A 25,491-nucleotide genomic window follows, 5' to 3' on the forward strand; every position below is an offset into this window, starting at 1 on the left:
ACTGTGGGAAGTCAGACCAACAATGATGCTAGACAGGGATTCAAGAGAATATCATGCAAAGGAAGCAGTTTGTTACTGTGTGTGTGTGTGTGTGTGTGTGTGTGTGTGTGTACAAGCATGTGCAAGGGAGTGATCAAAAGATACAATGTTTAAATGTAAGAAAAAAATTATTCCAGTCAAAGTCAATCTGACTTGAACAGATAAGTGTATTTGAAATGAGAAAGAATTATTTTAGTGTTTTTAGGAGGATTAATGATTATATAATTTTTACAGTAATAAATTCTTAAATTTAAACATTCACCATATTTTATGTTCTCCTCTCATTGATTAGTCATTGAAATTTATGTTAAATAAAAGCATTTATGGTGTGCTATCATTTACCCTAGTCACCTAATCTACCACCATTTAACTTTTGGTTCTTCTTCACTGAAGATAATCACAAAAGGTAAATGTTTTGAATCAGTTCAGGATGTCAAGGCAGCCATCAAAGTACAATTAAAGACATTAATGAAAGATGACTTCCAGAACTTCTTCAGAAAGTGTAAAAAAGAACAGGAAAAAAGGAATAGGAAAAATATGTTTGAAGTGAGGGGGGAATATTTTGAGGCATATTAATGACAATCTTTAGTTTCATATGCTTTTTAAAAATTTAAACATTTATAGTATTTTTATCACAAAGAATACATATGCACAAGTGCATATGTATGCAGCTTCACACACAAACACACATTTCCCCAAGGAATTTGTAAAAAGCACACATATATGATAACAGATTTCATTATTCTTTATTCTCAACTGATATAACTATTCTTATTGTTGGCTATCTTACATGAAATACAGTCAGCCACATTTAGTATCTCTGTTTTTTTAAATTTTATTTAAAAAAATAAAGAAGAGAAAATTAAAAAACAAAATAGAAGAAAGTAGAAGACAGAATTCAAAAAAATTAATATCAAAATCACAAGGTGATACATTTCATGTTGTCATATTAACAATAACTGCTAAAGTTAGCATAAAAAGTAGCTAGGCACTCAAATATTGACAGTGTAATCTCTTCTGTTTAGGGATCTAACAGAAATTTAGTAATATGGTCATCTATCTTACACACTATACATACCGTTATATCCTTTAGAGCACTTCCCTTTCACTTTCACAATATATATTATACTTTTTGGGTCCCATTATTCTGTCAGTTCTTATTTTTTATACTATAGAGACAATGTGACATTTACTCGTGTGAGTCTTGTTTCGCTAATGAGGATGTTCTCAAGTTGCCTCCATTTACCTGTAAAGGCCTCGAGATCATCCTTTTTAATAGCTGGATAGTATTCCATTGCATAAAAATTCCACATTTTTTCATCCACTCTGCAGTTGATGGGCATTTTGGTTGTTTCCAAGGTTTAGCTATCACAAACTGTGCTGCTATGAACATGGGTGCACACATCACTGTGACATGACCTTTTAAATTTTTCTGGGAAAATACCCAAGAGGGGAATAGCTGGATTGAATGGAACTTCCAATCCTAATTTTTTGAGGAATATCCACACCGGTTTCCACAGTGGTCGTACCAGTCTGCATTCCCATCAACAGTGGAGAATTGTTCCTTTTTTCCCCGCATCCTCGCCAACATTTGTTATCAGTTGTGTTCTTGATGGCAGCCATTCTTTTCAGGGTGAGATGAAATCTCAAGGATGTTTTAATTTGCATTTCTTGAATGACCAGTGATGGTGAACATTTCTTCATGCATTTATTTGACATTTTTATATCTTCATCTGAGAACTGTGTGTTCATTTCTGATGGCCATTTTTGGAGTGGGTCTTTGAATTTGGGGGGCTTGATGTTTTTCAATTCTTTGTATGTTCTGGATATAAGTCTTTTGTCTGAGGGATTATTGGCTAAAATTATTTCCCATTCCTTGGGTTTTCTTTTCACTTTGTTGGTGATTTCTTTTGAAGTGAAAAAAAACTTTTTAGTGATATGAGATCCCAGATGTTGATTCTTTGAAGCATTTCCCAAGTGATTTGTGTTTTATTCATGAATTCTCTCCCTACTCCTATGTCTGCAAGATTTTTACCTACCTTGTCTTCCAGTAGATTTACTGTTTCTGTTTTAATATTTAGATCCTTGATACATTTTGACTTTAGTTTAGTGTATGGTGATAGGCATGGGTCTAGTTTTAGTCTTTGGCATGTGGAAAGCCAATGTTTCCAGCACTATTTATGAAAGAGGCTATCTTTTTTCCAGTGAACTTGTTTAGCCCCTTTGTCAAATATAAGGTGGCAGAGTGTCTTTGGAGTAGTGTTTGCATCTTCTATTCTGTTCTATTGATCCTTTGGTCTATTTCTTTGCCAGTACCATGCTGCTTTTATCACTGTGGTTTTGTAGTATACTTTCAAGTCAGGAATTGAGATGCCTCCTGTCTTGCCTTTGTTGCCCAGTACTGCCTTTGCTAGTGTAGGTTTCTTCTGTTTCCAGATGAATTTTAGGAATGTTTTCTCTAGATCAGTGAGGTATGCTAATGGTATTTGAATGGAAGTTCAATGAATCTGTATAAGATTTTTGGGAGTATGGCCATTTTCACAATGTAGCTTCTTCCTAACCAAGAGCAAGGAATATCCTTCCATTTTCTGATATCGTCTTTAATCTCCTTTTTAAGAGTAGTATAATTTTCAGCATATAGGTCTTTTACATTCTTGGTTAGGTTGATTCTGAGGTATTTCACTTTTTTTGATGCTATTGTGAAAGGCGATATTTCCATAATTTCTCTTCATGGAGATTTTTGTTGGTGTACAGGAATGCTATTGATTTTTGAGTGTTGATTTTGTATCCAGCTATGCTGCTGAATTTATTACCTCTAGCAATCTTTTAATGGAATTTTAGGGATCTTCAATGCAGTGTATCATGTCATATGCAATTAATGATAATTTTAATTCTTCATTTCTTATTTTTATTCCTTTTCTTTCTCCCTCTTGTCTGGTTGCTCTGCCTAATATTTCCAGAACTATATTGAATGGTGATAGTGGACATCCTTGTCTTGTTCCTGATTTTAGAGTGAAAGCTTTCAGTTTTTGTCCATTTAGCATTATATTGGCTGTTGGATTGTAATAAATGGCCTTTATGAGATTGAGGTACATTCCATCAATTCCAAGTTTCTGTAGGGTTTTTATTACGAAAAAGTGTTGGACTTTATCGAAAGCTTTTTCTGTGTCTATTGAGATGATCATGTGATATTTACTTTTTGCTCTGTTGATGTGATGTATTACATTTATTGATTTGTGTATGTTGAACCATCCTTGCATTCCTCGAATAAATCCCACTTGATCATGTTGTATAATCTTGATGGTTTGCTGCATTCTATTTGCCAGTTCATTAGCGAGACTGGTCTATAGTCTTCCTTTTTGGTTGAGTCTTTCTCTGGTTTTGGTGTCTGAGTGATACTTGCCTCAAAGAGTGAGTTAGGGAGGACTGCTTCTCTTTCAATTTCATGAAAGAGTTTAAGGAGTACTGGCATTAAGTCTTCTTAAATTTCTCATAGAATTCAGCCATGAATCCATCAGCACCTGGGCTTTTCTTTGTTGGTAAGTTTTTAATCACATTTTTTATTTCAGTAGCTGATATTTGGTTATTCAAAATTGCTATATCTTCTTGATTGAGCTTTGGTGGTGCATATGTTCCTAGAAATCTGTCCATTTCCTCTGTGTTTTCCACCCTATGTGAGTAGAGATTTTCAAAGTAGGTGTTCATGATCTTTTGAATTTCCATGGGATCTGTGGTAATTTCCTTCTTTTCAGTCCTTATTGCATGGATTTGAGTTTTTTCTTTCTTTTTCTTGATAAAATTGGCCAGTGGTTTATCAATTATGTTTATTCTCTCAAAAAACCAGCTCTTTGATTCATTAATTCTTATTTTTTTTAGCTTCAATTGCATTAATTTCTACTCTAATCTTTACAATTTCCTCTTTTCAATGAGCTTTGGGTTTGACTTGCTCTTCCTTTTCTAGAAGCTTGACATGTAGCGTTAGGTTATTTATTTGTGTTCATTTCATTTTCTTGATGTGACTATTTATTGCTATATATTTCCCTCTTAGGACTGCTTTCATTGTGTCCTATAGGTTATAGTATGTGGCATCTGCATTTTCATTGTATTATAGGTATTGTTTTATGTCTTCTTTAATTTCATCTGTAACCCACTGGTTATTTAGAAGGCTGTTATTTAATTTCCATGTATTTATGCAGGTTTTTTGTCATGGACTTCCAATTTTAGTGTGCTATGGTTAGATATTATGTATCGGACAATTTCACTCCCTTTGCATTTAGTTAAGAATGCTTTATGGGTCAATATATGGTCTATTTTGTAGAATGTCCCATGTGCAGCTGAGAGAAATGTATATTCTGATGCGGTAGGGTGGAACATTTTGTAAGCATCCACTAAGTCCATTCACTCATAGGTAGGATTCAGTTCTATTATTTGTTTGCTGACTTTTTGTCTAGTTGATCTCTTTCTTTGTGACAGTGGGGGCCAGGGATTTAGCTCAGTGGCGTAAGCACCTGCCTGGCAAGTGTGAGGTCGTGAGTTCAATCCCTCCTACCAAAAAAATAAATAAATAAAGAGGAACAAGTTGGGTTTACAGCCTTGAGTTATCCATTCTTTGTGACAGTGAGGTGTTAAGATTCCTATTACAATTGTGTTCTTGTGGATTTGGTTTTTCATGTCCATTAGTATTTGTCTTATATAGTTTTGTGCTCCTGTGTTTGGTGCATATATATTTATAATTGTTAATTCTTCCTCTTGTAGTTTTCCACTTACAAGGATGCAGTGGCCTTCTTTATCTCTTTTAATTCTTTTAGGTTTGAAGTTCACTTTGCCCCCAAACAGATTAGCTACCCCTGCTTTATTTTGGGTTCCTGTTGCATGGAATACTGTTTTCCACCCTTTGACTTTTAATCTATGAGTTTCTTTTTGAGTAAGATGTGTTTCTTGTACATAGCATATTATGGGATCCTGTTTCTTGATTCATTCTGTCAACCTTTTTTTTTTTGAGGGGTGAATTGAGCCCATTTACATTTATAGATATCACTGATATGTACTGGCTTGACTTTACCATGTTGTGTTCTTATTGTTGGTTTCCTGCTTTATCCCCATGTGTGGGAAATTTTCTGCTATTACTTCTGTGAATAGTTTAGTTATGTCATTTGCATTGATTGCTGCATCTTCACTGATGCCTATTAGTATTATATTGTTTCTCTTGGCATCGTCTTGAAGCTGCTGGATTGTCATTTCATGCTGCCTTGTTGTTTTTATAAGTTCTATCCTTTTCATGATTGCTATCTGGGATCCTGTCTTCAAGGTCTGAAATTCTATCCTCAGCTTCATTTAAATGATTTTGCCAACTTTTGATAGAGTTTTTTGTTTCTTGGATATCTCTTTGAATTTATTTCATGTATTCTTCTTGTTTTCTGCATTGCTCATTCAAAGTTTCAATCAGTTTCCTATGCTCCTTTATTTTTTATTATCTATTTCTTTTCTAGCTGTGTTGAGCAACTTATTTACTAAGGTTGTTATTTATATCTTTACGTAAGACATTATTTCTAATTTAATTTCCTCTATAGCTTCATGGATTAGTTTCTTTACTTCATTTGCTAGCTTTTGAGAGATTTCTGGTGTATGACTTCTAAAGTCCTCCATTTCACTGTTGCCTGTTCTTGCATGTGATGGACTAGATGTGTGAGATTGCGTTTTGCCTTTTTGTTTTGTCATTTTCACCCTTTGGGTAAATATTTGGTCTTTCAATCCCAACAGTCTCAACTGCACATAGTGTGAATTTTAGGGCCCTACTCTGTGGTTGATATTTGTCCAATTTCTGGGTACCACAATGTAGAGGAGAGCCAGTCACCCGAATTCCTCCTACAGGGCCAATTGGGTGATTCCTATATTCCTTCTGGGCTAACTAGTCGATGTATGTCAGCTCTTAGTTCCTGCTGTTGTTATGTCTTCAGGTTGTTGCAGGTCACCAGATCTTCCTGTCTATAGTGTTTGTGTCAGCTGGGCCCTCTTCTGTCACTGGGAGTCTCATAAGCTCTTTTAATTTTCTCCAAGTTGGCAGAGGCCTTATTGGCACATTCCTCAATCTGTCTGATGTTATCTGTATGGAGGAGGGAATTACCCACTCTCTTGCCAGGTTCATCAAGGTCTTATAATTGGAGGCAGTTTCACTTCTGCTCCTATTTCCACTGCAGAGCTCTATTTTAGGGGCAAACTCACCATGCTGACTGGAGCCTATTGAGGTCTTCTGTTTGAGTGAGGGGTTCCTGAGTCTCCCATCCAGCAGCATGGTAGTTCACTGTAGTCGAACATTCTGTGAGAAGGAGTTGGATCCAAAGATCAGCTACAGTACTAGGTCCAGGAAGTGGGTGGGTGCCCCAAAGGACTGACCTGTAGCGGCAGTCCCAGGTGGCTAGGTTGTGCTGAGGCAGTCCTGGTGTTCTCATGGAGGAATGGGCCCAATGGCAGCAGTCCTAGGTAACCCAGGCCTTCCAGGGCATCCCAGGTGTACAGGGCTGAGGGGTGGGCCCAGCGGCAGCAGTCTTAGTGGACCCAGGCCTGCTGGGGCAGCCCATATGTTCCTGTGGAGGGGCAGGCCCCACGGTGGTAGTCCAAGTCAGCTAGGTTGTGCCGGAGTGTCCCCCCATGTGTTCATGGCCTAGGGGCGGCCCTAGTGGTGGCAGTCCTAGATACTAAATCATGCCGGGGCATCCTAGATATTTAATGCCGAGCAGTGTCTCTGTTTTTAAATAAAGATCTAACTACTAAATTATGCATCAAATATTAAAATACATGAAAGTAATTAAAAATAAAATTGATTCTGAAATTAATAATTGTTTTTATACTCATAGTTGCTTGAATAATCATGGAGTAGGGGCTACTGATCAAACAAGTCTGGGTTTATATCTTAACTCTGCAGTTAATGTTGTATAAACTGGAACAGTTTAGACAAATCTCAATGTCTTAGCTTTTTCATTTGTAAAATAGATACAAACTTCATTTTTAAGTGTTTTTGATTGAAAAGACATACGCAAAATTACAAGATTAACAAAGGAGTTCAATAAATGTTTGATCTCTACAAGCAGTAATGCAAAAATACCATTAGTTTCAGTATTCTGTTAATGCTAATTTTTCCAGATTGTTGGAAATACATTTCTTTAATTTGTTCAGTTTCTAATGTCTTCAGGAACTCTCTTGTCAAGGGCTCTGGTGCTTCTAAACACTGTTGGGAATTTTATTCTTCATGGGAGTGATCAGCCTAACACTAATTTTTTTAAAAATAATTTTGATGGATAGTTTTCTAAAAAGTTTTGCACATTCCCTTGCCTTCTGAAACACTGACAATTGATTGGTGTTTAGTATCATCATTGATTATGTGCTGAGATATAGTGCCATGATGTCTCAGACTTATTTTAGGTGGTAAGGGCCTTTAATTTTGAATTTCTTTTGTCTCATTACCTGAGGGTTAATTTTCACTTGATTCCTTTATTTTCTTTATGAACTTCCACATTTCCATTTTGTTCTTGCTGTCTTAGACTCTGAAAATACAAGATGAAAGAGACTCAACTTCTGAATAGGTCATGTGGAATTGTTCAGATACCTTTGTATTATAACTTGTTGGGTGCCTTATAAAATGTAGTTTTCATTTAACCCAATAGTTACAATTCAGAGTTCCTCTAGTAAAACAGTGTGGCACTAGAATGTGATATGAAGAAAGTGAGCAAGGTGGCAAGAGTTAAAGTGCATGAAAATATGTTTATAGAGTGAAGATATTTAGCTTGCTACAGAAAACACTAATAATATCTGAACAGTGATTACAGTTTGGAAGCAGGAGGAGAGGCAGAGGAAAAATAGTGCAACTGTGCATTCAGTACTTTGATGTTTTCTTTAATCTCTTCAGGGAGAAAGAATAAGCTTCCTTTCTGCTGACCCTGTATTTTTCAGGCCCTATTTCTACTGCTTTTCACTTTTCATCAAATCATTTTGTTCATGAGATTTAACTTAACAAGGATGAATACGTGGTCACAGAGAAGCAAAGAGTCTTCAGTACTTGAAGGTATTCTGTAAAGTCGCTTACCTGTATATTCAGGAAACCAAGAATATCAGGTGTGGAACTGAACAAAAAATTCTAATCTTTTTCTGGTGAGTTTTGATCTTCTTTTCCAGTGAACTGTTGGTAAATGTTTAATTTTTTTTTCTCTGAAAAAGTAAGTACATGATAAATATATGATAAATATATAATAAATATATGAGTACATGATAAAAGTAAGTATATAATAAAAGTATATGATAAATTTTACTGGCACAAAGAATACATGCCATAGAATTCATGGCATATAATAAAATACGCAGTATTCTTTATTGTGAATTCTATATGACCACCTGATTCCCATAAAATGTGTTTATTCATTTATGCCAAACTCTTATAAATGCAGCCAAGCTAGTTTGTAATTTATATATGACTCAACTGAATGAGACTATGCATAAATGTTTGTTTACTGTCTGATTCAGCAAAAAAGTTACTCAAGTCTTTAAAAATGGGCCTAGATCCAACATAAATGTTGGTTAATATTTTTGATTGTGATGAGTAAGCAGGAAATGAGAAAGATATATGTTACAACTTCATTTGTTGTTAATTACATGAAAAAAAGTCCTGAATTGGAGAATTGTTTTTGAATACTGACAAGGTATTTCTTCATGATTTTGCTCTCATTTAAAAAGAAAAAACTATCAATGTGATACACATTTCAAGCAGGACACATCATTAAGATAGTCTCCATCTTTTAAAATCTTGACCAGAAGACAATTAATCAAACTGTAATGTACAGACTTTGCTGGTTTCTGTGGCTGATTTTAAACTACCAATGTGACGTCATTGAGGGTGGAGTTGTGAGGGGATTTGTAGTGTGCAACTTTGCAGAGTATTCTCTTGCTCTGCAAACAGAGGTAAATAATAGAGCTGCAATAGAGGTAAATAATCCAGAGGGGATAGATTATAATATAGTGTAAAAATATATATATATTTCAAGAAAAATGTGATGAAGTAGTCAGGCATTGATGAGCTCTGAGGATTTATGACTTTTATTTTTAATATTATGTAATTGGAAATCTATGTGATGTAATTACCTACATGTATATGTTTTATAAACAACTTGTACATTTCATGAAGAATTAAACAGATAAACTGTCACAAGGTGGTACAAGATGATTCAGTTCTTCTCCCCCAAAGCACTGGAGGATAATGATTATAAAAAAGGCAGGTCAGAGAATGGTTGAATCAAAGATATGTTTACGTGTAATAAAACAGTTACCTAACACGGGCCTGAAAAATTCACTTATTCTAATTTCATCCTTTCCATAAATATTTTCGTTGGTGAGTTTCTTGAGCTACACATTTCAAGTCAGCACTGCCTTTCTGATCTGTGAGGCATGTACTACAGCATCATCAGGCTAATTAGTAACCTGACCAGTTCACGTTAGTTAAAAGTATGAATTATATTTCAGCCAGCTATGGCTTTATTATTTCAAGTACATTTAATTACTTTCATTCATTTTTGAAGACTTCCAGTTGGAGATCCTGCAGACATGGTTTAGTTACTAATAAAAAGCAACTTTTATTTGTATAGAGATAATTAGTGTGCTGAGTCTTTTAAGTCATGCATTGTTTTATTGGTGTGGTGGGTTGCATTGTTGTTCCTAATTATTTGCTTTCCCACTCTAATCAGCCCACTCCTATAGGGCTTGTCCTTGGTGCCTGTCACTCTGTGGATGTCAGACTTTATGACTTGGTTTGGTCAAAGCAGTACAAGTATAAGTGATGTATATCTTGTTCCTGCAAAAATTGTATGAGCCATTCTGTAGTTTCACTACTAGATTTTTTCTTCTATTATAGGAACATTGTGTCCTAGATAGGAACTCCTCCTCCATCCTCCATCTGTCTGTAAGATGCAAGAAAAAGAGCTGCAACTGACTCACAACTGATGAGAAGCATTAGCAAAAAGTATATTTTTGTAGTTTGTAAACCACTAAAATTTAGGTTGCCTGTTGCCATAGTCTGTTTTGGCAAAAATTGAATAGTATTACAATAAATTTAGCAAACTTCTAAGTTGATTTCATTCTTTTTGTGCTTTTATCATACTTCATTTTTGAAAAAAGAAAAAATAAATTTAATCCTTATCCAAATTAGAGGCTCACAAATTCTGAGTTTTTGAAGCCTTTATTAAGTACAAATGTACCGCATTTGAAATGTCATTAATATCTGTACAAAGACTTATAATGGAGTTCTTTTAGAAATCCATTAAATTCTTATCACCTGTATTAATGAGTCAGGCTCATATTTAATTAGATATAAAAATTTCAATTTCTGGCATTTTCCTGTCAATTCAGATCAGTTATTGAGTTATTCTAATAGTACTTTCCTTTTCATCTCTTTTTAAGTTCCTAAAATTTATTTTCAATGTGTTATCTTGGGCTTATTAGGAAATTAAAGAAATATTAGTTGGTACCTACTGTAGTCCAGAACTATATGAGACATTTTGAGATCTACTCTTTCCCAGAATTATTCCTGAGAAATCCTGATCCAAAGAAGTTGAACAGTAACTTTTTTGAAAGAATGCAGCACTTAATGCAGCAGTGTGAACAGTTGGAAATTGATGATGGGCTTCTGAAGCTCATGATAAATTTTTTTCTTTATTTATACACATGATGTTTTAGTAAACTTATGCTATAAATGAAACAACAGCAAATCTCTGCCAACAAACATTTACCTTTTGCATATTGGTCTGTCATTTGGGGTTGTGCAGAGCTTGTCTGGCTTCAGCTGTGTGTAACTGCAGGCTTCAGGAGAGGATTCAGTCTGTTCCAAGTGTCCTCATTCTGGGACCTACTTGATAAGACTGGGCATGCTTTCAGACTGGAGGCCTGATTGTTAAAGGGAAGTGGAAATAAGCACTACCCTTTCAAGCTGGTGTTCAGAGCTAAAATGTCATGCTGTCACTGATCAAAATGAAAACAAAGCAATTCCTGAAGTCACTGAAGTTTGGAAGAGTGTTTCATCTCCATTGGAGTATGATAAGAAGGACTAAACAATGGACTGAACAAAATACACAGTCTGAACAACATGAAGTGATTTTTATATTCATAAAGCTAAGAATTTCATCATTTTTTTTCAAAAAATATAATAGCATTCTATAACTTCCAATATTTGTAAGAACTATGCTTCCAGTATGAGAAAACAATTAAATAAATAGGCATTTAAACTGATGTTGCTGAGGTTAAATTTCATATTTCATGTCATCTATGTTAAATTTAGTAATGCTAAAAGCAGAAACATTAATGTTTATGAAAAGGATAATATTTTCTAATTTGCATTTGTAACTCTGCATTTAATGGGCCATCAGACATGGAAATCTGGGGGCATATATAACATACAATCTCTTAAAAACTGGAATGTGCTACCTCAGGTATATATTGGCAATCAATTCTTGGTTACTCGTTTTTAAAGTGCTGTCTAAACCCTATATTGAGAAAAGTATTTGAGATAAATCCCAATGGTCTCTCACTCCTGAAGTTCATTGTGTAGCTTGGACTGAGTAACTCATTTTTGATGACTAGAATGTGGCAAAAGTGATGGGATGTCATTTCAGGGGTTACTTCCTAAAACCTGGAAGCTTCCACTTGTTCTCACTGTCTGGATCTTCTCAATTGCTGTGGACAACCCTGTGAAGTGGGTACAGTGTGTGGCCAGCAGCTGTGAGGAGCAATTCTAACCAACAGTCATTTCCGTGAGCTGGAATCACTCCTTCTCCGTTCAAGTCTCTGGATGACTGCAGCCCAGGGAAATACCTTGACTGCAATCTGTGATGGACCCGGCAACAGAAGTTTTACTTGGAAACTTTGGGGTAAAAATATTAGTTTAAATCACAAGATTTTATTATATAAGCAATAAATATATGCTATGTAGCAATACATAACTACTGTATCTTGCTACTTTGCTTCACATCTTCTGTAATGACTTTGACGTGGTATGAACATTTTGGAATATAACTACAAATATAAATGTATCATGTGAACTCACAGGATATGTGTTGATTCTATAATATATTAGTTTAATAAAGCATTGTCTTAAGAGACTTTTGAATTTCTTTTATAAATTTTAAGTGCATTCCTATTCTCTTTGGCAAGTGTCTTAGTTAATATCTTTCTAGCAAGAAAAGATAGCATGTGACCATTTTGATTTGGTTGCAGACCTCAATGGTTTGCTAAATGACAAAAGATAAAGCAGTACAAACTATTTTTCTTTAGAGGTCAATCAATGGCTTCCTTCACTAGGAATACCTCAGTCTGCTTTGGAGATAGCCTATTATTACAATATGCATTTTTACTTGAAACTTTTTTGTTCTCTTTCTTAATTGCATGAATTAAGAAAGGAACCAGATGAAGAAGTGAAACAAATATTTCTTCACTGCACATGATATATTCCTTTGACCTTTCTTCTTGAGGGATCTAAATATACTGTACTGGGGGAAAAAGGCAAAATACAAAGAGAGCTTTACTCTCCTGAGAATTCTTCCAGTTTTAGTTCTGCTATAAATACTTCCTCTACTTTTCACAAATCTATATTTAAAATTACTATTGTGTAGATTAGGAAAGCAATATTTTCTTGCTCTTTTTATTTTTCATTTTTAAAACAAGGTTTTTTTTTCCTTGTGTTGCATTCTCTTTATGTGTGTGTGCATGTACACATGCACGATTTCCAGAATATATATGTTAGATAATACCTGTTCTTCCAACATCTTAGGGCAGGAAGGAAAGCTATGTTTCTAGACCATTTGATTGCATTCAGATTTTATTTAACTGGAAACATTCTATTTTGAAGACAAGTCATTTACTCGTAGTTTAACGACTCACATGTAACATCCGTTTAAACTTTGTTGGTAATATGTTGTGTTTAGCCTCATTTTCCAGTCCTTCAGGTAAGGAAATTGGGGACGATTTCATCCTTTGCATACAACACAAGTGGTTTGGGTCATCTCATTCATATGCTTTGCTCGGTGAGTCTGACTTTATGTTTGTCAGCCAGTCTGTCCTTCCAACTGAGAATGGACAACTTTTCCTCCTCCATATGCTAGCTACCTAAGTCTCAAGTCTTAGTTTATATCAAGTGTTTTTAAAATCTCTTCCATTCACTTCTTTTTTTTCCCCACTCATCTCTCCTCGTCTTCTTATAGAATCTTACATTTATTTATTAATGAATTATTTCAGGCATATGAGTTTTCATTTCCTAACTTATTAGACTTTATTCAAGACCTATTCCTTTTTTACTTGGTTAATTTATCTAGACTTAAAGTAACAAATATTTTTGGTGATATTTTAAGCTTTGAAAAATTAGCAGAATTAATATTTTGAGGTCAGGTTATTTGTCCATTTTCTTTAAATAATTTCTCAAAAAAAGTTACATATGCATAAGTGTTACGTCTATAATATCCCAGCCCATATATTTCTGTGGACACTGCTTTTATTTGCAAAATTTTACCCTTAAGTGTTTATTGATGTCTACATCAATCTACATTATTTAAAAATACAGTTCAACTCTTTGCAAGACGATTGTGAGCATGTCATGTTGAATTGAAAGAGTACTGAATTCTAGTTCATTTGTCAGATTTCCTAGTCAAGAGTTTTTTTTTGTGGTCACACAGGAGTCCAGTTAACATGTTATTTCTAGTTATATCTCCTTAAACATAATGAGATGACCATCAGAATTTAAACATATGGATAAATGTGACAGTTCACAGGAAGGAGGGCACAGGGGAGGTGTGATCCAAATTGTAAATTTAAAACCAGAGTTTCAAGAATTCAAACTTGGTTAACAGGAGTAGAAAGGAAAAAAGAGGGCCAGGAATTTAGCCCAGCGGCATAAGTGCCTGCCTGACAAGTGTGGGGTCGTGAGTTCAGTCCCCGGTGGGGGAAAAAGAAGAAAAAGAAAAAAGAAAAGTTGGAAAAAGAAGAGGAAGAAATGAAGAAGAGAAGGAGGGAGAAGAAAACAGTAGGCAGAAGAGGAGAAAAAAGAGGAGGCAGAGAATGAGAAATAGAGAAGCAAGTCATGTCATCAGAGTAAGTTAGCAATAGTGACTTTTTAAGACTGGAACATGCAGATATAAGAAATGATTCATAAACACTGGATTGAGAATACTGACCAGTTTTATGTACACTGAGTAGCATGAATAGAATAATTAATTTTTATACAAAAAATTATTCTTCCCATAAGAATTAAAGGTACACAAGAAATTTAATATTGGCTAAGTGTCAGATAACTAGAAGTAGTGAAAAATTGTTCATCCAGATATTTTAAAATATTTGAATATTTAGATTTTTTTTAATTTTAAAGAGGATAAAATCAAGAGAATAAAACCAATTAAAAAACCCCCAGCATAAATGACATGGGACTTCAAAATCTTATGAAATCAGCAATAATTACCATTTTGTTGTCTTCAAAATAGTTCCAGATACCTTTGGACACAGTAAAAATCAAACAGAACAGAATAGAATAGAAACAATAAAAACAAACTAACAAGAATGAATGCAATAAAGGACTTCAAAGTAAGTTGGTAGTAAATCCAAAGTGGCTACTATAATGTGTCTTGCTGTCTTTCAAATGCTGCTCATGTCATCAGATTTGACATAATCAATCAAACAAAAAAAGAATAAAAACCAACACAACAAAACAAAACAATGAAAATGAAATGGTTTCCAGGCGGGGATCACCTCCTGCTGAGGCCTGGTTCTCTCCCTGCACAAATCGTAAATGGTGCTGAATATTTAGATTTCCATAGATTTTTTTTTTTTTTTTGGTTTTCACTCTAGATATATTTTATTGTTATGTAAATATAAAACCCAAGACTTAAATTCACAGCTATTCTAAGGAAATATGAGAGAATGGAAAGTACTAAGGGAAGATGAGAGAAGTGATAGAAAATGAAGAAAGAAAGACAGCTTTGAAGTTTGAATTTTATCCTGTTTAAAATGGGCTTTAAGACTCTTGAAGAGCAGAGTGACAAGCAGTGTACACTCTTTGTTATCCTCTTTCCAAAATTTTCATTGAGTAAACTTGAACTTTTCTGTGTTAGTAGTCTTAACACAGGTGTAGATTAGTACGGTGCTGTCAAAATACATGTGAGTGTTTATTAACTTCCCTCACATTTTCTCTTGTTCAGACACATGTACCCCATTGTTCTTGCCACTTTCTGAAGCAGTTGTAGAAGTCCTTTTTCATGAGTGTGTTTATGAACTGTGAGTAAAAATACATTGCATGCTGCTGCCTCTGCCATCCAATGGGAAAGCTTCTCCCAAAAACATTACAGTGTGCCTTCACCCACATTAGTCACCAGATCTGATTTCTGACTATTTTCTAAAGTCAAAATGACCATGAAAGGAACTCATTTTGAACTCAGTGTACTGAGACAGTGAAGAAGTACATCTCTGAAAGCACTAGAACGATGGGTGGGGTTATTAAGTGTGTTTGAGGTGAGGGGAAGGCTTTTGTGGGGGTTACTGTAATCAATTTCTAAAATTTAAACTTTTTTATTATTCCTTTTATATGGAATGCATTTTTGGTGGTGATTAAAGGCACTGTGTTTATGGAAAGAAAACTGAAGTCCTAGTGACTGTACCTAGCTCCAAGCTCACAGAAGTGAGCTGTATGCTAACCAGGAGCTAATTAGTTGCTTTTTTTCTTGTTTACAACTAGTAATTTTAATAATTTCCATAAAAAGTGCCAAAGAGATAATTTAATTTTTATTAAAAGAAATATAAAGTTCCGGGCAAATTAGATTATATGTAAACTAGTTATAGTTTAAAAGCAAACTATAACTGGAACCACAACACAGCCTAATAAATTGGAACATTATTATAAGTTTGAATATGAATTACCCAAAGTGTCTTGGGGAAAATCATATTTTCCAAACCTAGCAGATGTTATTATGTCTCTCAAATCCATTTCCATCTTTTAAAAAAACTCTTCTGAATACAAATTTCCCTACATGGTATTTATGGACTTTGTAAAGTCATTTAGCTGTTCCCAAGGACAGAGACAACATTACAATCTCTGTATGATTGCAAACAGAGCAAAATGGAAGGATTGGGAAATTATCCTCTGTGACCTAATTTGCATTAGATTTCCAATCATTATAGATCAGAGAAAAGTTATTTTTCTTTGTCCCTCAGTGGAGAATTATGGAATTATAGAGGAGTCTTTGCACATAATTAAGCCATGAAATGTGAAAGAGTGTAAAATGTACTTGGGTTTAAGAGAGCTTGTCTAGGAGTATTGCCCTGGCAGAGGTGAGGAATTTTCTTCAGATTTGTTAGCCAGGAGAGAAATGCTGCTTTTAATGTTTCCAGTGATTTCATAAGTTATTTTTTTTCTATCTGCTGTGGAAGAAAATAATTAAATTATTGATGTTTGTTGGTCCACATGTACAACTGCTTATTCATTTATATTGTTCATACCCCAACATAAATATTCTAGACTTCAAGTAAATCAGCAACCCAGGCAAGACTTATGTTGACTACCAATGCAAGTGTTTTAATTCCCTTTAACAAAAGTGCTATGGACTGATTTTGTCTGCTGCCTGTGTAAATCCCAGTATGATTAAATTCAGAATATTTAAGTAAATATTTCTAGGATTAGAAAATTCCCTTTTGTTGCGTATTTTATTTGATTACTGTGCTTCTGAACAATATTGAAAAGCCAATACAAAGGCTCACCTGTCACGTGACTAGTCCTCTATGCCGTCTGCCCAGCAGGCCTGGGACAACGATCTGCTGTCCAAAATCCATATCCTAAATGTAAGATTGAAAAATATCTGATCGCTTCTTCTCACACTTACGTTGTGGCTCTTCTTATGGGGTCAGGTGAATGCATCTGGGAGTCTATGGCACTGTTGGCAAACCTTTTAGACACTAGTGAACAGAATGCAACCCCAAACCAACTTATTTATTGCAATCAAACATGAATATTGAGATTTTAGTGTAGAAGAACAATTCATACATTCACATCTTTTGTCTAAAAGACAAACAAATATCACATGTGCCATAGATTCGTTACCAATGACTACGTTTTTCTGGCTACATTGCTATCATGTATGATTTTGATGGGCATTTTGCCTCAAATGAATAATTGTATGAATTTGAAGAAAAATATTCCACATCCAGTCTGATAGGTACAAGTGATTTTTAAATACAAGACTAAAAAATTTTTCTTCTATTGAAATCTGTTGAGATAAGGTTTAGAGATGTGCTCTGGATACACCAGACAAAATTTAACTGAGTCTAATTTAATTGAGTCTAATCTTTGGCATTCCCTTGAAGGACTGAGTTTATATATGATTCTTCATCTATTGAGATGTTATAGAGGAAACCAGCACAAAGTGTTGGCTTCCACAGATAACCATTCACGTTACTTAGTTACCTTGACAATCTTTCCAGTAGAACTGCTAAGCAGTAGAACATTCAGTGATTTGACTCTCTTTCTCTCTCTGAGGGACTCAGTTGCTGAGAAGTCAGTGATGCAGTGATTGGGGACAAACCTTTTCTTAGTCTCAGTTCGATGGTGACAAAAAGGCTTTGCTCAGAGTATATTGCAACATCATAGGATAACTAATTTACAGTTCAAAATTTGAAGGTCATATTACCCTGGACAGGGGAAAAGTTTAATGTCTCAGGGAACTGTCTTACTTTGTGATACTTACAGATGTAGTACAAACAGCATTTCCAACACACCAATGTCCTTATAATAGAGTGCTTCCCCATTAAGCTTGCAGGCAATTTCTCTTTTCATTACCAAATCCTTTATACCTGCCCGAATCCCTAGGCAAGCAGTAGCAAAAAATACAATCGGCCAGAATGGAAAACACTTAAAACAGTATGTCTGCTTCAACAAAAACCTTCTGGATGTTTTGATGATAAAATATCCCTGATCACATTATTTTATTAGTTTCAAAATACACTAGTGTATTAGGTCAACCTAGCTAATCCACAACGTATAAATATTTCATACCAACAGAATACAATGTAAAATTTGCCTGTCAATTAAAAGAATCAATTAATTTTAAATTAAAAATACTTTGAGGTTTTCATATTAAAGACTATGGTACATAGTCAAAAGTAGACATTTTGACAGGTAAAATGACACAAATCACTCTATAATTCTATGACAGATGTTACATTGTTTAGTGTACATGGGGTACTGGACTCATTTCTCAGAATAAGAAGAGTTAGCAATGACAAGTTTCTTTAATTAAAACATGTTCAGCCCCAGGAAAAATTTAAAGATTTCTCTCTCCTTCCCAAATAAAATTAATAGATGTGTTTTTTCCTCAGAGGTTTTAAAGAGCAAAGTACTTTTTAAATTTTTTGGGGTGTTTTATTTGATAATCCTCATTTTATACCTAAAATTAAAAATTTTGCTTTTAAACAATTTTCTGTAGTTTAAATAAACATTAGCAAGAAGCAGACTTAAAATGTTGTCAGTCACTAGCAAAATTAGTCTGGGAAATACAAGTTCCAGGTAGGCAAGGATCTCATCTGCTGTGATATCGTGTTCCCAGTAACTTGAGCAATCCATTTCACATTGGAGGGTTTCAGGAAACTGAACTACACACAAAAGTCAAGTTTTGCCAGTCTTCAAATTATACGGTGAGCATATCTGTGTTTAAATGTGTAAAAAATGCATCCAAGAGAGGCTACTTAGGATGAAAAGCCAGATCAAAGAGTCCACAATTTTATTGCTTATTTTAAAATCATTTTACAAATCACCCTTAGCTTTTCATATTTAAATATCTTGTGTATATGGTCTATATTTGCTCTTGAAACTACTTTGTCTTGATTTCCTTGCTTAGATATGTTGAATGGGTTATAACTCTCATATTGAGAATTTTTTGCCTATGGTCTTTGTTACTTTACTCCTGGCCCTGTGTATTGCAGCAGAGTAACAGCTTTTACCAACGTGATGGTTCCTTACTTACACAAAATGAGGAAGCATCATAACTAGCCATTCTCTGATTCCTTCAAGGATCCTTTATCCATCTCGAAATTTAATCCTTTGGTTCTCTTTTGTTTGCTTACTCATTTTTGAAATGTGTTTTTTATATTATTTTCCCTTTGGATAAATTATAACTCAAAGTGGACCAGGAGACATTGGAACTTACATGGCTATATTGTCATAAATGCACGCATGTATGATGCCTTTTTTGCAGTTTTAACTTCCATCTAGGGACTGATGAGTCCTGAAACATAACTCCAGTTCAGTTATTTGAAGCAACTCCACCTAACATTTCTAGCTTCACATTGAAACCTCAGTTTAGAGCATCATGAGTCTAGAATTATATTTCCCTAAGCCAAATACAATGTATCTTCTCCACTTGAACTTGTATGTCTGCCTTTAGTTTCTACCAAAACAAACAGATTTTCAGTTAGTTATGGCTCAGCCTATGAATCATAGTTTAGTGTTTTACATACAATTCTTCCTTGTTTCTTAGCAAATTACATTTTTATTTAATTTTTATTTTAAAGAGAATGGAACAAAACAAAACAGAACAAAGCAGATCTGAACAAAACAATGCAAGCAACACAAGAATTCAAAACAAGACAATAGGAAATTAACAGTGGTTATCATAAAATTCCTTATTGTCTCCGAAATAGCTGTCCATGTCTCCACATGTAATGAATTCAAACAAGACAAACCAGTATAAAACTGTTCAAAACAAAAGATTGAAAACATTCAGGCCTTCAAAACCAGACAATAGGAAAATCAACAATGGCTGCCATAACGTCTCTTATTCTTTTCAAAATAGCTGTCCATACCTTTACACATATTGAAATTAAATAATACGTAACAGCTTAAAGCCAATAGGGGGAAAGAATGAAAACATCACTGGACTTCACAACAAGATGAGAGGAACTCAGCAGCGGCTACCATAATGTCTTTTTTTTCTTCAAAGCAGCCATTCATACCATCACACGTGACAAAATCAATTCTTGTAAATCCTTTAGGAGAAATTCTAGCATGTATAAGACTATACACGTACATCTATCTTTTCTGTATTAGAGGGAAAAACAAAGTAAAACAAAACAAATGATGAGAAAAACAAGAGAGAAAAAAAAAACAAATAAATAATAACAACAAAAAGCCAAATTGTTGGGAGCCGCGTCTGTGATAGCTCGCCTTGCGCGGCGGACGTGCGGCCTGTGGTAAAGAGCAAAGCCTGAGGTAGATTACCCCTCCCATCGAATATGTTAGTTTCCTGCTTACCGCGTAAACAACCCGCTCAACAATATAGTCTGCCTGGCAACTGATGATGTTAGCCAATCAGCTTGCCTTGCTTACTTTAACATGATTGGACACTGTACCCGTATATATACCGGTGCCACCCCTGGGCGGAAGAAGAAGCCAGGTAGAAGCCCAGAAGTAAAAGCCCAAAAGGAGCCGTGGAGAGCGGACCGGTAGAGGCTTTGGGGCAGACTGAAGCACAAAAGGAGCCGCGGGGAGCGGACCAGAGGAGGCTTCAGCTGGGAGAACCCAGGGCAGGCTGTACGGAGAAGGAAAATAAAAAGAAAAGGTTGTCCACTACCAGACTTTGTCGTGTGTCCTTCCTGCCGGCCGGGAGCGGACATCGACATTTGGAGGCCCGCCCGGGGACTGATCACCCCCGAGACGTGGAAGTGGACAACGCTCCAGTACAGAGCTGCGAGACAGGTGAGTTGGGGATAAGCCTGGGCTCTGGGTGGCGCGCACCTACAGGGCTTTTAGACTCCCCTCAGGCTCACGCGTAAGTGGCGGATTCCTTGGGCCTCACGCGGTGAGTAACATATTAAAAGATGGGAAACATGCTAGGTAGTAATATTAAGAGCGAGGGTGGTTGTGGAGAAAGCTCTCAAGAGCTTACAAAAGTACGCAGGGTATCTGAGCAGGCCCAGTCAGGGAGCTCCCGAGAGGGGTCCGTCAAGGGGAACAAGGATGCTAAGGAGGAGGACGGGGCTCTAGCCTCGGAGTCGTCTGACTCCGAGGACGAGGGAAAGTTGAATGGCAAGGAGGCCAAAGAGACCAGCTGTCAGGAGCCTAAATCGCTCAATAAGGAGTCGCAGGGTTCTTTTCCAGCGTTGCCCCGCGAATTGCGCTCTGCTCAACCTGGTCTGCGGAGGAGTAGAGAGCTCCTGAGCGCTCCCCGGCGCGAGAGGGAGGCGAAGCCTTCCGCCCCACCTTGGGGGCCGTTTCCGGAGGCAATTCCTCGCCACGAGGCGGCCGCCTGGGAGCTCTCTCCCCTTTCGCCAGAACAGGAAGTGATGCACGGGCCCCCATTTTCCGCCCAATCACGGCCGCTGTCTTATGCTCCGCCGCCGGCGGGTCGGTATTTTTACAGGCGGCTTTGGCAGGGGGGACGCTTGTCTCATGAGGTACATCCACCTGGGATAGATAGTGGCCCCTACGGGATATTTCCTGTACAAGTAGCTATGGGCCAGGGACGCAATGTATGGGAGCCTTTTGAGATAAAGCAGATTAGAGAACTTAAAAATGCAGTTACAACCTTTGGGCCGACTGCGCCTTACACCATTGCCATGCTGGAGAATCTGTCTTCTGGGCCCCTCACCCCCCGCGGACTGGATTCAGCTGGCAAAGGCGTGTCTGCCCTCGGGCAGTTACCTGGATTGGCGAGCCTGGTACGCAGAGTTCTCTGCAGAGCAGGCTGAGAGAAACGCCAATCGGGGAAACCGGGGGTGGAACAAGGAAATGCTTATGGGAGAAGGTCGGCACGCTGATGACCAGACCCAGTTCCCCGGCGCTGTCTATGAACAAATCAATGCCATAGGGCTCCGCGCCTGGAAACAGGTAAGTGGTGCCGGAACAGCCTCCTTGTGTCTTTCAAAAATAATTCAGGGTACCACAGAGCCATTTGTTGACTTTGTGGCCCGAATGCAAGATGCTGCCGATAAGATATTTTCTGATCCGGGAGTGGCTCAACCGCTGGTAAGACAGCTGATTTTTGAGCAATGTACAAAGGAGTGCAAGGCAGCGATAGCTCCTCATAAGAACAAGGACCTCAACGCCTGGATTGGGATATGCAGAGAGATAGGGGGGCCGCTCTCCAACTCGGGAGTGGCTGCTCTCCTGGCCGCGGCTGTACAGCAGAGGGGACCTCGCGGGTTAGAAGGGGAATGTAAGGCTAAAGGGTGTTTTGCCTGCGGGGAGCCAGGACACATTAAACGTCATTGCCCAAACAATGCAGATGCTAGGCCTCGCCCTAGGAATGAAGAACCATATGTTTGTGGGCGATGCAAGAGGGGATCACACAAAGCTGAGGAGTGTAGGTCAGTCTTTGATGCTCAGGGCAACCGTATTTGTGGACAAGATGCTAGAGAGCCAAAAAACGGCCAGAGGGGGCCCCCTTCACAGGCGGGCCCCCGCCCCAGAGACAGGACAGCTCAGGATGGCAGCCTTCAACAAGGGCCACCCCTGGGTCAGCAGGTGTGGACCTCAGTGTCGCCTCCAGACTTATACAGAAGGTCACCATTAGGACGGATGGCGTTAGGACCCTAAATGACATGCAAAAACTATTGGGAGACATTAATTGGATTAGGCCATATTTACATATACCAAATTCAGATCTCAAACCCCTGTTCGACCTTCTGAAGGGAGACCCAGATATAGCCTCCCACAGGAGGCTCACTCCTAAGGCAAGAGCTGCCTTACAGAGAGTAAAAAAAGCCTTAGGTGGGGCTACCTTACACAGAATTAAACCAGGGCGACCCTTTGATGTCTGTTTGCTACAGACTAGTCTACAGCCTACAGCGGTGATTTGGCAGAAAGGACCACTACTGTGGATACACCCTAAGGTCTCACCTGCAAAAGTCATAAAACATTACCCGGAGACAGTCGCTTCATTGGCCCTTGAAGCGCATGATAGAGCTGTCCAACATTTTGGCTCAGGACCACAAGCCATCCGAGTACCCTATACCGCCAGCCAGATCAAGACCCTGGCTGCCTGCATAGATACCTGGGCCATTCTGAGATGTGTTTTCCATGGGGATATAAACAATCAATACCCTAAAGACCCTATCTTGTCATTTGTCACTCAGCACCCTATAATTTTTCCAAAGGTTACTGCCTCTGAGCCATTAGTCCTAACAACTACAATATACACAGATGGCTCCAAGACGGGGATAGGCGCCTATGTGATCCTAGGCAAGCCCCCGGTTACCATACAATTTAAACCAGATCAGCCTCAGGTGGTAGAACTGCAGATCGTTAAAATGATTCTTGAACGGTTCTCAGAAGCCATTAACATTGTCTCCGATTCTAGGTATGTGGTCAATGCTATGCAAGTGCTTGAGACTGCCAGTTTAATTAGATCCACTTCCACAGTGGCTGGACTGTTCCTGTCTATCCAGACATTGCTTCAGAACAGACACCATAAGGTCTTCACCACCCACATAAGAGCACATACATCCCTGCCGGGGCCCATGGCACAGGGGAATGCGGCTGCTGACACTGCCACTCGCCCGTTATGGATTTTTACCTTACTAACACCAATCGAGCGAGCCCGTGCCTTCCATGATAAATTTCATGTTAATGCCAGGACACTAACAAACCATTTCCATGTTTCTAGAGCAGATGCACGAGATATCGTGCGACTATGTGACTCCTGTGCCACATACAAACCTGCCATACCGATGGGAGTAAACCCTCGAGGTTTGATCCCTGGTGATGTTTGGCAGATGGACATCACACATATACAGGAGTTTGGGACTCTTAAATATGTTCATGTTTCCACAGACACCTGTTCTCACGTCATATTTGCAACAACAAAAACAGGTAAAAAAGTGTCTAATGTGATCAATCATTGCCTGGCAGCTTGGGCCGCATGGGGCAAACCAAAAATATTAAAAACTGATAATGGACCAGCCTATATAGGCAAAGCCTTCAATGAGTTCTGCAAAATGATGGAGGTTCAATTAAAACATGGTATCCCATACAATCCCCAAGGTCAAAAAATCATTGAGAGGGCTCATAAAAGCCTCAAAGAAATTTTACAAAAACAAAAAGGGGGAGTAGGCCAAGGCCTGGCCCCAAAGGCACAATTATCCATGGCACTATTCACACACAATTTTTTAAATTTAAATAATGATAATTGCTCCCCAGCCGTGGAGCACTGCAACCCTTCCCCCAACCATAAAGGGTGGGTGAAGTGGAAAGATGTCCTGACAGGACAATGGATGGGCCCGGATCCAGTGGTCAGCTGGAACCGAGGCGCGGTTTGTGTTTTCCCACAGGAACCGGGACGAGAACCACTGTGGATACCGGAGAGACTGACATGGGCGACAAAGCCCTCGACTGAAGATCAGACCTGCCCTACCGGAGATCCATCACAGACCAACCAATAAGATGAATAGAAATAGCGGTAGCCCGAAATGGACAAGAAGATCCTCAGGCATATGCATGGCTTGCTCAATTGGCCCACGACCGAGTCTAGATATGGCGGGCATCCCTCATTCTCCTCCATAAGGTGACAATACACAGCAGGGTAGGTGAGTCAATGACGGGTAAGAGCGTGCCTCCCCAGCACGACTCGACCTAAGCCAGGCCCTACCCCATCCTGCACGTAAGCCGCTGGACTGTTAGATGCTGCCCAGGTCTAAATTTCTCTCCGAGGGGATTTCTTTACGGAGAGGAAATGAGTGCAAGCTTGTGTGCATCCAGGTTCCGTCCAGTTTGTGCCTGGCCCTAGAAAAAGGACGAGGGCCTCAGGGCCTTGGCAGACCATGGCATGGCCAACCAGGGTCTAAGCCAAGGACCTACGGTGGACCTACACATAGGGCATAAGCCTCTGCACCCAGTCCAGGAAGGGCTACGATGCGCACATTCATAAAAAATAAAATAGGGGGAGATGTTGGGAGCCGCGTCTGTGATAGCTCGCCTTGCGCGGCGGACGTGCGGCCTGTGGTAAAGAGCAAAGCCTGAGGTAGATTACCCCTCCCATCGAATATGTTAGTTTCCTGCTTACCGCGTAAACAACCCGCTCAACAATATAGTCTGCCTGGCAACTGATGATGTTAGCCAATCAGCTTGCCTTGCTTACTTTAACATGATTGGACACTGTACCCGTATATATACCGGTGCCACCCCTGGGCGGAAGAAGAAGCCAGGTAGAAGCCCAGAAGTAAAAGCCCAAAAGGAGCCGCGGAGAGCGGACCGGTAGAGGCTTTGGGGCAGACTGAAGCACAAAAGGAGCCGCGGGGAGCGGACCAGAGGAGGCTTCAGCTGGGAGAACCCAGGGCAGGCTGTACGGAGAAGGAAAATAAAAAGAAAAGGTTGTCCACTACCAGACTTTGTCGTGTGTCCTTCCTGCCGGCCGGGAGCGGACATCGACACCAAATACTGACAAAACAGGCTCTAAA

Source organism: Cavia porcellus, unplaced genomic scaffold (genome assembly GCF_034190915.1).
Source record: "Cavia porcellus strain 051 isolate PalLab524CR breed Dunkin Hartley unplaced genomic scaffold, mCavPor4.1 scaffold_1, whole genome shotgun sequence".
NCBI classification, from domain to species: Eukaryota; Metazoa; Chordata; class Mammalia; order Rodentia; family Caviidae; genus Cavia; species Cavia porcellus.